The following is an 11,810-nucleotide window of genomic DNA, read 5'->3' as shown; positions in this document are numbered from 1 at the left end:
TGCTCAAGCTAGGCAGCTATGCAGAAAAACTTAGCAAATAAACAGAGAAAAAATACTTAAAATCTCAAAAGTGGCTCCCTTCTTCCTCATAGCCCAGTAATCTCTGTAATGTGCCCTGTAACTGCGTACTGCTGTAGTGTGATAAAGTAGTTAAGTAGGTGTTCTAACCCCAGATCTGGCAACTGTGTGTTTGTGTGTGAATCTGTGTGTGTCTGACTGAGTAGTGAGCAATGCTTGTTAAGCTACTCACACACCGTACATTTCATATACTCAACTTTGGCAAGGCTGCTGATGTCACTCACCTAGAAATACACCTCTGGGAAATCCCAGTAATCTCTGCAGCGCATCCTGTAACTGCATACTGCTGTAATGTGATAAAGTAGTTAGGTAAGTGTTCTAACCACAGACTTGACAACTGTGGGTGGTTGTGTGTGTGTGTCTGACTGATTAGAGAGCAGTGCTTTTTAGGCTACTCACACTCCCTACAATTCATATTTTCAACCTTGGCAAGGTTGCTGATGTCACTCACCTAGAAATACACCTCTGGGAAAGTGATAGCCCAGTGATCTCTGTAGCACATCCTGTAACTATGTACTGCTGTAGTAAGATAAAGTAGTTAGATTGGAGTTCTAACCCCAGCTCTGGTAAGTGTGTGCCTGACTGAGTAGGGAGCAATGCTTTTTAGGCTACTCACGTTCTGTACAATTCATATTCTCAACCTTGGCAAGGCTGCTGATGTCACTCACCTAGAAATACACCTCTGGGAAAGTGATAGCCCAGTAATCTCCGAAGAGCATCCTGTAACTGCGTACTGCTGTAGTGTAATTTAGAACAGTGGTAAGGTTCATCTCCATCCATGGCAGTTCTGGATGTTTTGTGTGTGTTTCAATGTCTTTAAATGGAGCAATGCATTATAGGCTACTCACTCGCAGTACATTACAAATGCCCTACTTTGGCAATCCTGCTGATGTAAGTCATTGTGAAATACACCTTTGGGGAAGGGCTTCTCTAGTAATCCCTGTGGTGCATCCTATAACAGCTTTATGCCATAGTGTGATATAGACCTCACTCAGGAGTTCTATACCCACACATGTCAGTTGTGGATGTTTTGTGTGTGTATCACTGTCTGTGTAGGGAGCAATGCATTTTAGCATAGTCACTCGCAGTACAGTTGACATGCCCTAGTTTGGTAATCCTGCTGATGTCATTCATTGTGAAATACACCTTTGGGGAACATGTACTTCAGTAATGACCATGACGTGTACTATAACTGCATAGTGCTGTAGTGCAGTAAACTAGTTATGTAGGGGTTCGACTCCCAGACATGACAGGTGTGTGTGTGGTTGTAACACGTATCCTGTGTAGAGGTGGTTGTGAGTGTGGGCAATGTGGAGGGTTTTGCTTATTTCATTTATGGTGGCCCCACTATATATCACAATGTCAACCATACAGGGATAACAGATGTAAATTAGCTGAGAAGCTGGGATGCAAAGCTATACCCATACATGTGACATCAAGGCCAGCCAATCACAGTTAGCAACCCCACTGTGCCTTCACATGTGACTCACAATGGACATACCATGCCTGACAACATGCCCTGTGTGGATAGATGACACTGACATCAGGTAATGTTGTTAGCATGCTATCAATGTAGGTGCAGGGTACACCTGCTGACCATTACCAGTTCCTGCCACAGGTGGGCAAGACTGGCACATATGACGATAATCTGTGTTCACAGCATGGGCCAGACACCCCAGGTACAGTTCCACGTCACTGTACATGCATGTGGGAGGTGTGCACATCCTAGACACCATCCATGTCATGGACTAGGGAACACATACATGGTAAGTGATGCACAGCATTGGCCACACACAATAGTTACCCAGGTGACTGGATGGGGGATACAATACCCACCTGTGTGGGCAAATGCAGAAACTACAGGCCTGAGCCACAATGCAGACCATTGTCATGTGGCCTGATGCCAAGGTATACCCATCGCCTACCCTTGTATAGCCTGCTGGCACTGTTGACCACCACACACACATGCAGACATGCACCCATGCATGTCAGAACTGGCAGTCTCGGTGTTCGTGTGTGTGTTATATGGTGCATATGTCCACATCCACACTCACTACAACCCCCCAGGGCACAGTGAAGAATGCTGTCTGATGTCTGACACCTCCTCATACTCACTGCCCATATGACCTGCATGTGACCTTTGTGGTGCATGTGTTACCTGCACATTGATGTGTTGTGGCAATCCCACTAGTGATGAGTTGCACTCCTGGCCCTGCCAAGTGTGTCAGTGTGTGTGTGTCTCTGTGTGAGTGTGCCTGTGTTGATGCTGGCACCTGTTCGTGCAGACAGGCATGTGTACATCACCTACTGTATATCTACCATATCCCTGTTGCAGATGTCACTCACCATCACATATTTGTTCTGAGTGCTCCTCAGCAGATAACCCATGTTGTGCATCCAACAACTGCATTGAATGGTGATAGCACTACATAGTTGTCAGGGGTTTGATACCCTGTGCTGGTAGGTGTGTGACACAAACATGCTTCAGTTTTACTCTCCCATCCCTCCCTGACATGTATTCACCTCTGTCTGCCTCCCCCACTCCCTCTCTGGTGGATGTGGAGACCCACACCTGCTTTGCTTAGGCAGCAGCATGTGTATTTTAAGTGATGCTCATGATCAGCTGATGGTCTCTGCACAAATTGCAGCCCTCCCCTAGCCAATTGCATGTGAAACAGCTGTGGTAACATTCCCATGGCCAATTGCATGGAAACACACTCCAATACCTGTGAAAAACATGGTGGTTTTGGCCCTTTTCTGTCACTGTGAGCAGGAACTAGATCTGTCATTTGGCAAACAGCATCTCAGATGGATTGGGGATTTACCTCTAACAACATACACCATGGAAAGAGGGCAACAAACAGGAGGGGGATGTGCCTGACCTGGCTACAGACTGTAAGTGCTGCTATACTGCATTTGGAGTAATGTTGGTTTAACAGTGTTTGTCTGGATATGCCTGCCGTACATGTCACAATACCTGCCATGTCAGTTCCATGTATATGAGGAATCTCCATCTGCAGGGTCATCTGCAGACTGGACAGTGTTGTGCCTTTGGTTTCATGTGTTAGCCATGGTGCATCTATCTATGGAATGCAGAAGGTAGTGTGAGGATTGCAGTCTGTAGATGGTGAAGGCCATGACAGTTACTGACTTCATATCCCTCATTGGACATATGTTGCAACAAACCCCGTTACAATGGTAATTTTATGAGGTTATCACAGCAACATGTCTATACTGGCCCTGTGTATGTGCTGTCAGCCACACCTCTATTAACCTTTGTACATATGTCATGCATGAAGTGGTGCATATGTGCTGTACACCATAAATAGTGTCATTATATCTGATAACAAGCCAGTGATATATCAGATTGCTACACATGTCATGTACAGTAAGGGTTACATTTCATGACATAACCTGGACATTCTGCGGATGTTTGTACAGTAGTGAGGTCTGTGTAGCGATGGTGAATGTCAGCAGTGTGTGCATCGTTAATATGTACTTTAGCCTGTGTACAGACTGTGGTACATGTCATTGTTCTAGTTCCCCTTCTATCTGATGTTACATGCTGCCTCACTGTATGGTACTGTTTTACCATACATGTTTGTAGGGCCATACACACACATGTCCCATACCACAGACAGCCATCAGACCAAACTGTGTAGCAGCCCAATATATGTAGTGTCATTCTGTGAGTGGCACATATGAGGATGGTGTAGAACAGATAGTCCATATACTGTAATATTATGCTAGCTTACCATATGTGGCTGTGGCTGTGTTCACATTGGTTGTGGTTATGCATTTTCACACAGGTGTATCTTACCCTGCGCTGTGACATGGCTGTTGAGCCTGCTATATATGCAGGTACATGTGCATTCTCCCATATGAGATGTAGGCCACTGTTGATCCAGTCTGCCTGTAGCCTGCACAGTGCATTGTTACATGCATAGCAGCTTAGTGTACTTACCCAGTGAGATGTAATGTACAGATACTTGCCAGATGTACTGCTGCCGGGCCTCCCTTAAAAGTCATGTATGTCAGACAGAGCAGTGGGATGCTGTACAGATGTATGTCAATATCTAGTGGGTAGTATTTGTCCATGGCACCCCTGTACTTGCAGTCATTATGTGTCAGGCCAGACAGGAGTGTGTGAATCCAAAACCTATGGTGGCAAATGTATACCATTCGTTATGTGTTATACCCATCTACATGGCTGGCTACATCCATATTGTCAGGCCTGGTACACATGTTGTGCACTAAGGGATTATGTGCATACCTCTGGACTGTACAGGGTGTGTCCAAAGTTCCACATATATTGGACAATATCTCTTCTGCACTCCACAGGGGCATTACATGCTAGCAGCGGTACTTTACAATTATTTCCTTAGTATGTCTGTCAGTAGCCATTGGCACACATGTTATAATCAGATGTCACCTTCCACACACACCATGTCTGTGAAGACAATCCCAATGACAGTAGCAATAGTCTAGTGGGAGGTTAGCATAATGGTTAAGGTGTTTACCTTACAAACACAAGGTGCAGGGATTGATTCTCACAGGAGGTAACTGGCTAGGCTTAAAATAGCCCACAAGGGTAGTTAGCCTAGTACTAACCTATGAGTATGAGTATGAGTATAACCTATGAGTAGTAATATACCTGCTATACATACCTGACATCCCCTTGCACTATGACTTTGGGACTATAGCGGCTTGGGTAGGGCTACACTCCATGTCCAGGACATATGGTGGAAATATATGGACATATACTTATCCAGATAGCCATATATATATATATATATATATATATATATATATATATATATATATATATATACATATATATATATATATATATATATATATATATATATATATATATATATATATATATATATACACATATATTACACATGTGTAGTACTTCCAATTACCACTGTCATGGCAACCAACCACTATGAATCCCTACATCATGTGGGCGTATCCCCTGTACATTTCCTGTGTGATGGACATCCTTTCTGTGTGTGGGCATCAATGTTATAGACAGCAGGTAGCAATACCTCTTACAGGAGAACCTGCACAGTCAGGGCAGCCACATATATGTAGGGGGATCATGAGATACAGACAGACTGTGAGTAGAGTTGTATTATGCTTTGGATAGTACTGGTGTTACAGGGTGTGTGTGTGTGTGTGTGTGTGTGTGTGTGTGTGTGTGTGTGTGTGTGTGTGTGTGTGTGTGTGTACATACTAGTTTACCTTGGAATGCAGTCTGTCTGCGTAGCTCACTACTGTGGGCCTATCCTCTTGCTGGACAGAGGTATGCCTATCATGTGCTGTCTGTCCACCACACAGGTCCTGTGTCAGATATTACACTGGCAGTGTGTGTGTTGCATGCTATCAGTACATGGCTACATCCATTTGTGTTCCTGATGTCTTATTCCTGCATAAGGGTATGCTGCAACACATATGGTAACACCAGCATGTTTCAGGGTGTGTAACAGCAATATTGCGAGTATGGTCCTATGTTCCTGCCTTTGTCCTCCACATATATGGCTAACTTTGTCCTGCTGTGATACAATTAGAGGTTGTTAGGTAATGGCCTATCATTAATTACTGCTAGCATTCCTGGTATCATCCCAGTCATATCGTGGACTTCCACAACATTTGTTGGTCAGGGTCATACATGTGACAGATACGGTGACATTACCACATGTAATGACTGTCCCCCTAGGGCTTGACTACAGGGTGTAACTGGAGGCTGCTGAACTACAGCTGATATTGTTGATTGTTACTTAATTTGAAGGCAAATCCTTTGTCTACTGTTGTACGAATTGAAGGGCTTGGCCTGGACACCATAGTATGTTATATATCTGCACTGTCTGCATCTACTGTTTTGTGTGGGCCTTGCATCCATCATATTTCAGATTTTATGTGCTGTCAGTAATGGCATACATTATTGTATAGTACACAAGTAAAGGTTGTCTGTGTATACATACCTGTGTGTCGTGTCATGTCCTTTGAATTGTGAGTGGGTATATGTGTAATATAAATATTCCCTTTGTGGAGCTCGTTGCCACACTACACATGTCACAGGTATCAGTTACAGGGCTTGTGGCCGAGGGATATACATTGCACCCAGTACATCCACACTACTTCTGCATATGTATGGCTACTTATACCTTATGTCTGTGTACATGTGTATGTACCTATATATCTCATATATCTTATCTATATATATATACCTGAACATAATTGTCAATGTGTAGATGTGTGTGCATATCTGTATCATTATAATGTGTACCCCTTCAACATTGTACATTCCCTATGGTAGAATGACTTTTCTGCATGATATGTTACAGATATTGCCTTAACATGTACAGGTGACTTGGATTACTGTTGGAGCATTGTAGCTGTGTTGTGGAGGGTCCTGACCTCAAGTACTGCATGTGCTGAATATTGGATTGCACAGCATATCCATTAGGGCTAGGGGGTAACATAGCAGTAATTGCCAGGTGTCGCTCATTTGTGCCCCCACCCCCATAAACTGTGCTTATGGTCTGTTATGTTGTACGGAGTGATTCAGGATGTCGTTCCCATGTGGAAATGCTATACACATGTCTATCTGTATATATATATATATATATATATATATATATATAAATATATATATATGCATAAATATATATGTGAAACCCCCATATATAGAGACAGAGATATGGGCATTGATATAGCTCTAGATATGTATATATATATATATATATATATATATAGATATGTGTGTGTGTGTGTGTGTGTGTGTGTGTGTGTGTGTGTGTGTGTGTGTGTGTGTGTGTATGTATGGAGATATATATATATATATATATATATATATATATATATATATATATATATATATATATATATATATATATACACACTGAACATATTTATCTATGTACAATTGTTGTTATATGGTTATTTGTGAGTCATACATACACACACACACACATATATATATATATATATATATATATATATATATATATATATATATACCTATAGCTGTCTATCTGTCATTTACAGATATATATCTGTCCATATGTCCATGTATATTCGGTTTATATGTGTGGCTGTTAGAAAAATATGTATTAATGTATATGTTTAGTGCTTATTAGAAGCTAAAAGGGTTAACACATTTCATTCTATTTTATGTACAGCTTAGTTTTGTATGAAACTACAAGATGCTTTTCAAACTGCAATATGCTTTCTGAAACTGCAAGATGCTCTCTGACCTAGTATTTGCTAGCACAGCAAAATTCATGTTTATGCCTTTTGGAAATTTACTGAGAAGCAGGTGATTATCTGCTAGGTCAGGAAAATAATGAATAGAACAATACTGTTTTCTATAATGTTATTGGACTTGAACAATCAGCTCTGTTCATGTTATGAGAACATGCACAGCTGCAGAAAAGATAGATACAGCTGAACAAAGACTGCTTGAAGAAATTAACTATAACCTGTGCTTGCTTTGTGCTTGAATTAGCCATAGTACCTTGAATGGTAACATTGCATAGTGAGAAGTTGTATCTGACCGGTGGTCATCAAGGCCACGTTGTTTTTCTTAGGAAGTTTTTTCTGTAAACTTGATATGCCGGCAGAAAATCATCGACAAACAGCTGCTATGAAATAATATTGCAAGAACTTGTGATTTATTACGTCAGCTTTGTAGGCAATGTCTTGTAAGAAATGTATAAGAATGGCTTCACTTCCTGATTCTAGTTAGACAAACTCTGTATTAGCACGTTTTTGCCTCCTTGCTGCAAGATTAAAGTGCCTTAACCTGAACCTGCCATGTGTTGATCTTTTTGAAGTTGTTTTTCCTTTGACAGTGGGCTGTACCACATTCTCTTGGCAATTGACATGGATGACCTTAGGATTGAGGTCAGTCACTCGTGCCGACACGTTTGTGTTTCAGACTTTTTGTCTCCTTCAAAATATGTGTTCTACTACATATAACTGTGTAACTACCAACATTTTAATTGTATTAGAACAATATTTGATAGTTATCCCTATTTGTACCCACATTATGGCACACTTTGTCCGGAATTCTTGCATTAAGAGGTTGTGTGGTATGATATTACTACATTTCCTGTGCTGTTGACTGATTGTGCTGGATGATATGTTTGTGAAAATAAGAGGGTTATTTACATATGCCATGGTTTACTGGTAAATCACATAGTGTATGATGTGCTGGGTCCTGGGTTCGGTCCTTGCAGAGGCTGTATATTTTGTGGCTGGGCAGAACACCAGCTGTTGTATATAGAGTTAGTATGGGACATTTGAGCAGTTGTACATGGGTGTGCGTGGGTTTGCACAGAGCTAACTGCTCGTAATACTGTGGTTGAGCAATGGACACATGTTTCTTGGTAATAATCTACACACTTATATACATTTCCTATACTGTTGGATGACTGTGCTGGATGATGCGTTTGTGATCACAGCAGCTGAATGGGTATCCACCATGGCTTAGTGGAACTCATGTTGACTATAGTGTGCAGAGTCGGGGGTTGCAACCTGGCAGTGCAGATTATTTTGTTAATGGCCATGATGACAGCTGTTGGCTACAGAGTGACTAAGGCACTGTAGAGCAATTGTAGGCGGGTATGTGCTAGTTTGCGCGAGGGTCAGCATTGCTGACCTCTGGTTGCAGCATCTTGCACTGAGTTAGCTGCTGCATTGCTTCACCAGTGTGGTAATTGCATACCAGCAGCCAAACAGGCTTACACCCGCTTGCTCTCACATACCCCCACGCAACTTTATGTATTTAGTTCACATTTGTCAAGTGGGACAATCTGACTGTATGCTTGTCCATTTTCAGCAGTGGCCCTGAGAGTAGTGCTCCACAGTGACCCCAGCTACTAATTCCAATTAATACTGAGGTGTTCACATTCATAGAGAGTAACAGACATAACATAGCTACATCCCCCATTCTTCATGCTTAGTTTATGTTAACATGTCGGTATTATCCATGCTTAGATCAGGTTTACATGTCAGGTATGATTGTTGACAAAGGTCAGTTTAATGTGGAGTTGGATTCCAGTTTAACAGTTTTGGATAGGTTACATGCAAGTATTCAGGGTAGGTGTAGTTATTCCATACCTGTGTGGTACAGTAGAGGGGAATAGTGAAGGGGTAGGTAGGTGGGTAGTGGGGGTGACATTGTAACTGTATAGTAGCCTGTAGGAATAATTGGATGGGGAGCAATAGGGAAGATTTGTCGGATGTTGGGATTTGTATGCGAGGCAGGACAAGAGGTGTCAGTTTCACTAGCTGATGTAGTGGTATAGAGTGTAAGCTGGGAGGGAGGATTTCACAAGGTGTTAAGCCTGTGCTGATCCAAGTGTGCTTGTGGTGTTCCTTCATGTGTTATTTACATGTGTCCTGTGGGCAGCTGAGATAATACATGAGGGTTGGGAGTTCCAGATTCTGGCAATATAGTGGGGGAAGAGGGTGTCACCTATGTGTAACTTTAAACATTAATAGACATGGAACAGGGTTGATAGGTACGTGGTGTGCATGGGGCACAAAGGGAGGAGTTAGTAGGGGAATTATCCAGGGATGTGCAGGACGGCTGCAGGGAAGGTCCACAGCTGGCCATGTTGTCTACAGCAGCTGTCCATGTGCACTGCATTTGGAGTTTGCATTGGACACTCACACCTCTGGGTGGGGGTGAGGACTACAATAATAACTTGTGATGCCAATTAGATCAGCTTACATGCCTACAGTGGGGTATTCCAACCATTTGTTCTTTGGTGTTATGTAGTGGGTTTTGCAACAACACATATGGTTATACCATACTTTGCCATGTAAAATAGACTGTGCTGCAGTGGGAACCATATCAGGAATGGCTGCTCATTAGGGGGAAGCATACCTGTCAACTGTACAAAATTTCACAGAATGTCCAAAGTTTTGCTTCATATTCTTGGTGTGTTCCTCTTAAAATCTGCAGCTGTCTGGCAAATACCTGGGAACTGAAGTCATTAAATAAAGACAAGTATTTGAGTTTAAACTCCACATCCTTCAGAATATTCATGCTAATGCAAAACCTATTATTCTATCAACTTTCTAAGTTTGTTAGAGGAATATTTAAAACCTGTCCATATTTGTCCCCCCAACATTTTAGGTTTTGTCCAGAGTTTTTGGTCTAAGTGGTTGAGAGGTATGGGTGGAAGCTCTGCCCAATTTGCAATATTGCTTACATCCCCAGGGTGATCCGAATACCACTGTGCCAGCCAACACCTGCACACCAAGACCCATAATTACATACCCATAGTTCCCCCACCTTCCCCTCCTCTACAGCATTCATCCTTACTGTGGGTGCAGGTCGGGTCTAACCACACCACAACACACTGCCCACTCTCCACATCTCGGGACCCATGTCGTACATTCTCTCGACCCATGGGTCATCAGGCTTGCCCAACCATGTAGTCCGTGCATGTACACGGCCTGGATAGATAAATCATTACAGGGACTGACTCTGATCATCATCAATTTTTGGGGTGTCCCACAAGGGATGCTCCGGTCTCTGTTGCAAGATTAAACTTGGCAGGTCCACAGTATTCCCCCCACTGGTTGTGTCCTGCCTGTGGTTGGGGAGCAGAGGATTGTTTACATTGTTTGTGTGTTTGTTTATATGTTTCCCCTGTTTGGCTGGAGGGGGGGGGTGCTACGTGTTACATGTTTGTTGATTGGGCCCCTCACCCCCATTGGCACAGTTGGCATCTACTTTGCTTAATCTGTGTAGGTAATGCTTACCGCCACCCACACAGGTGTACTCCCGCCTGCTGCTGCATACCCCCACGCTACTTCATGTACATGTTGGTTTTATACATGCTTACGTCAGGTGTACATGTCAGGTATGACTGTTTACGAAGGGCAATGTAAGGTTAAGTGGAATTCCAGTTTAGCATTTCTGGTTAGGCTACACTCAGGTATTCGGGTTAGGTTTAGTTATGCCATACCTGTGTTGTAGAGTAGATGTGAATAGTGGAGGTGTAGGCGAGTAAGTGGAGGGGGGGACATTTTAACTGTATAGTAGGCCATTCAACTGATTGGTGGGGGAGTGGTAGTGCAGGTTTGCAGGGTATTGGGATATGTATGCGAGGCAGGACAGGAGGTGTCAGCGTCAGTGTCAGTAGTTGGTGTAGAAGCCTGGAGTGTTGGGGGGTTGCGGACTTCACAAGGTGGTGATCCAAGTGTGCTTGGGTTTTCCCTTCATATGTTTTTTACATGTGTAGTCTGTGACAGCTGTGGTAATACACCTGGGTTGGGGGTTCCAGATTCTGCCAATATAGTTGTGTGGAGAGTGTCACCTACTTGTGACTGTGGACATTACTACGAATGCAACAGGGATCAATAGGTAAGTGCTGTTATTGGGCCACACAGAGGGGCTGATAGTAGGGGACATGTCCAGGGATGTGCAGGTCGGCTGATGGGAAGGTCCACAGCTGGCCATTTCTTCTACAGCAACAGCTGTGTATATACCCTAGATATGGGAGTAGGTCTGGACGATCACACCCCTGGGTGGGGGTGAGGCCAGCAACATAGCTCTCAACCGATTGGAGACATATCACAACAGAATCAGGGACAACCCCTTAAATAATCAGGGACTATCAGGGACATTTTCTAAATATTTGTAGTATTAACCTGAAACATTTGCAGAATAAGAGAATGTGGATTAATACAGGTTTTCTGACGTG

The sequence above is a fragment of the Protopterus annectens genome, chromosome 10.part0 (assembly GCF_019279795.1).
Source record: "Protopterus annectens isolate FY-2018-M chromosome 10.part0, PAN1.0, whole genome shotgun sequence".
Taxonomy (NCBI): Eukaryota; Metazoa; Chordata; order Ceratodontiformes; family Protopteridae; genus Protopterus; species Protopterus annectens.
Note: the sequence above shows the minus strand (reverse complement) of the source record.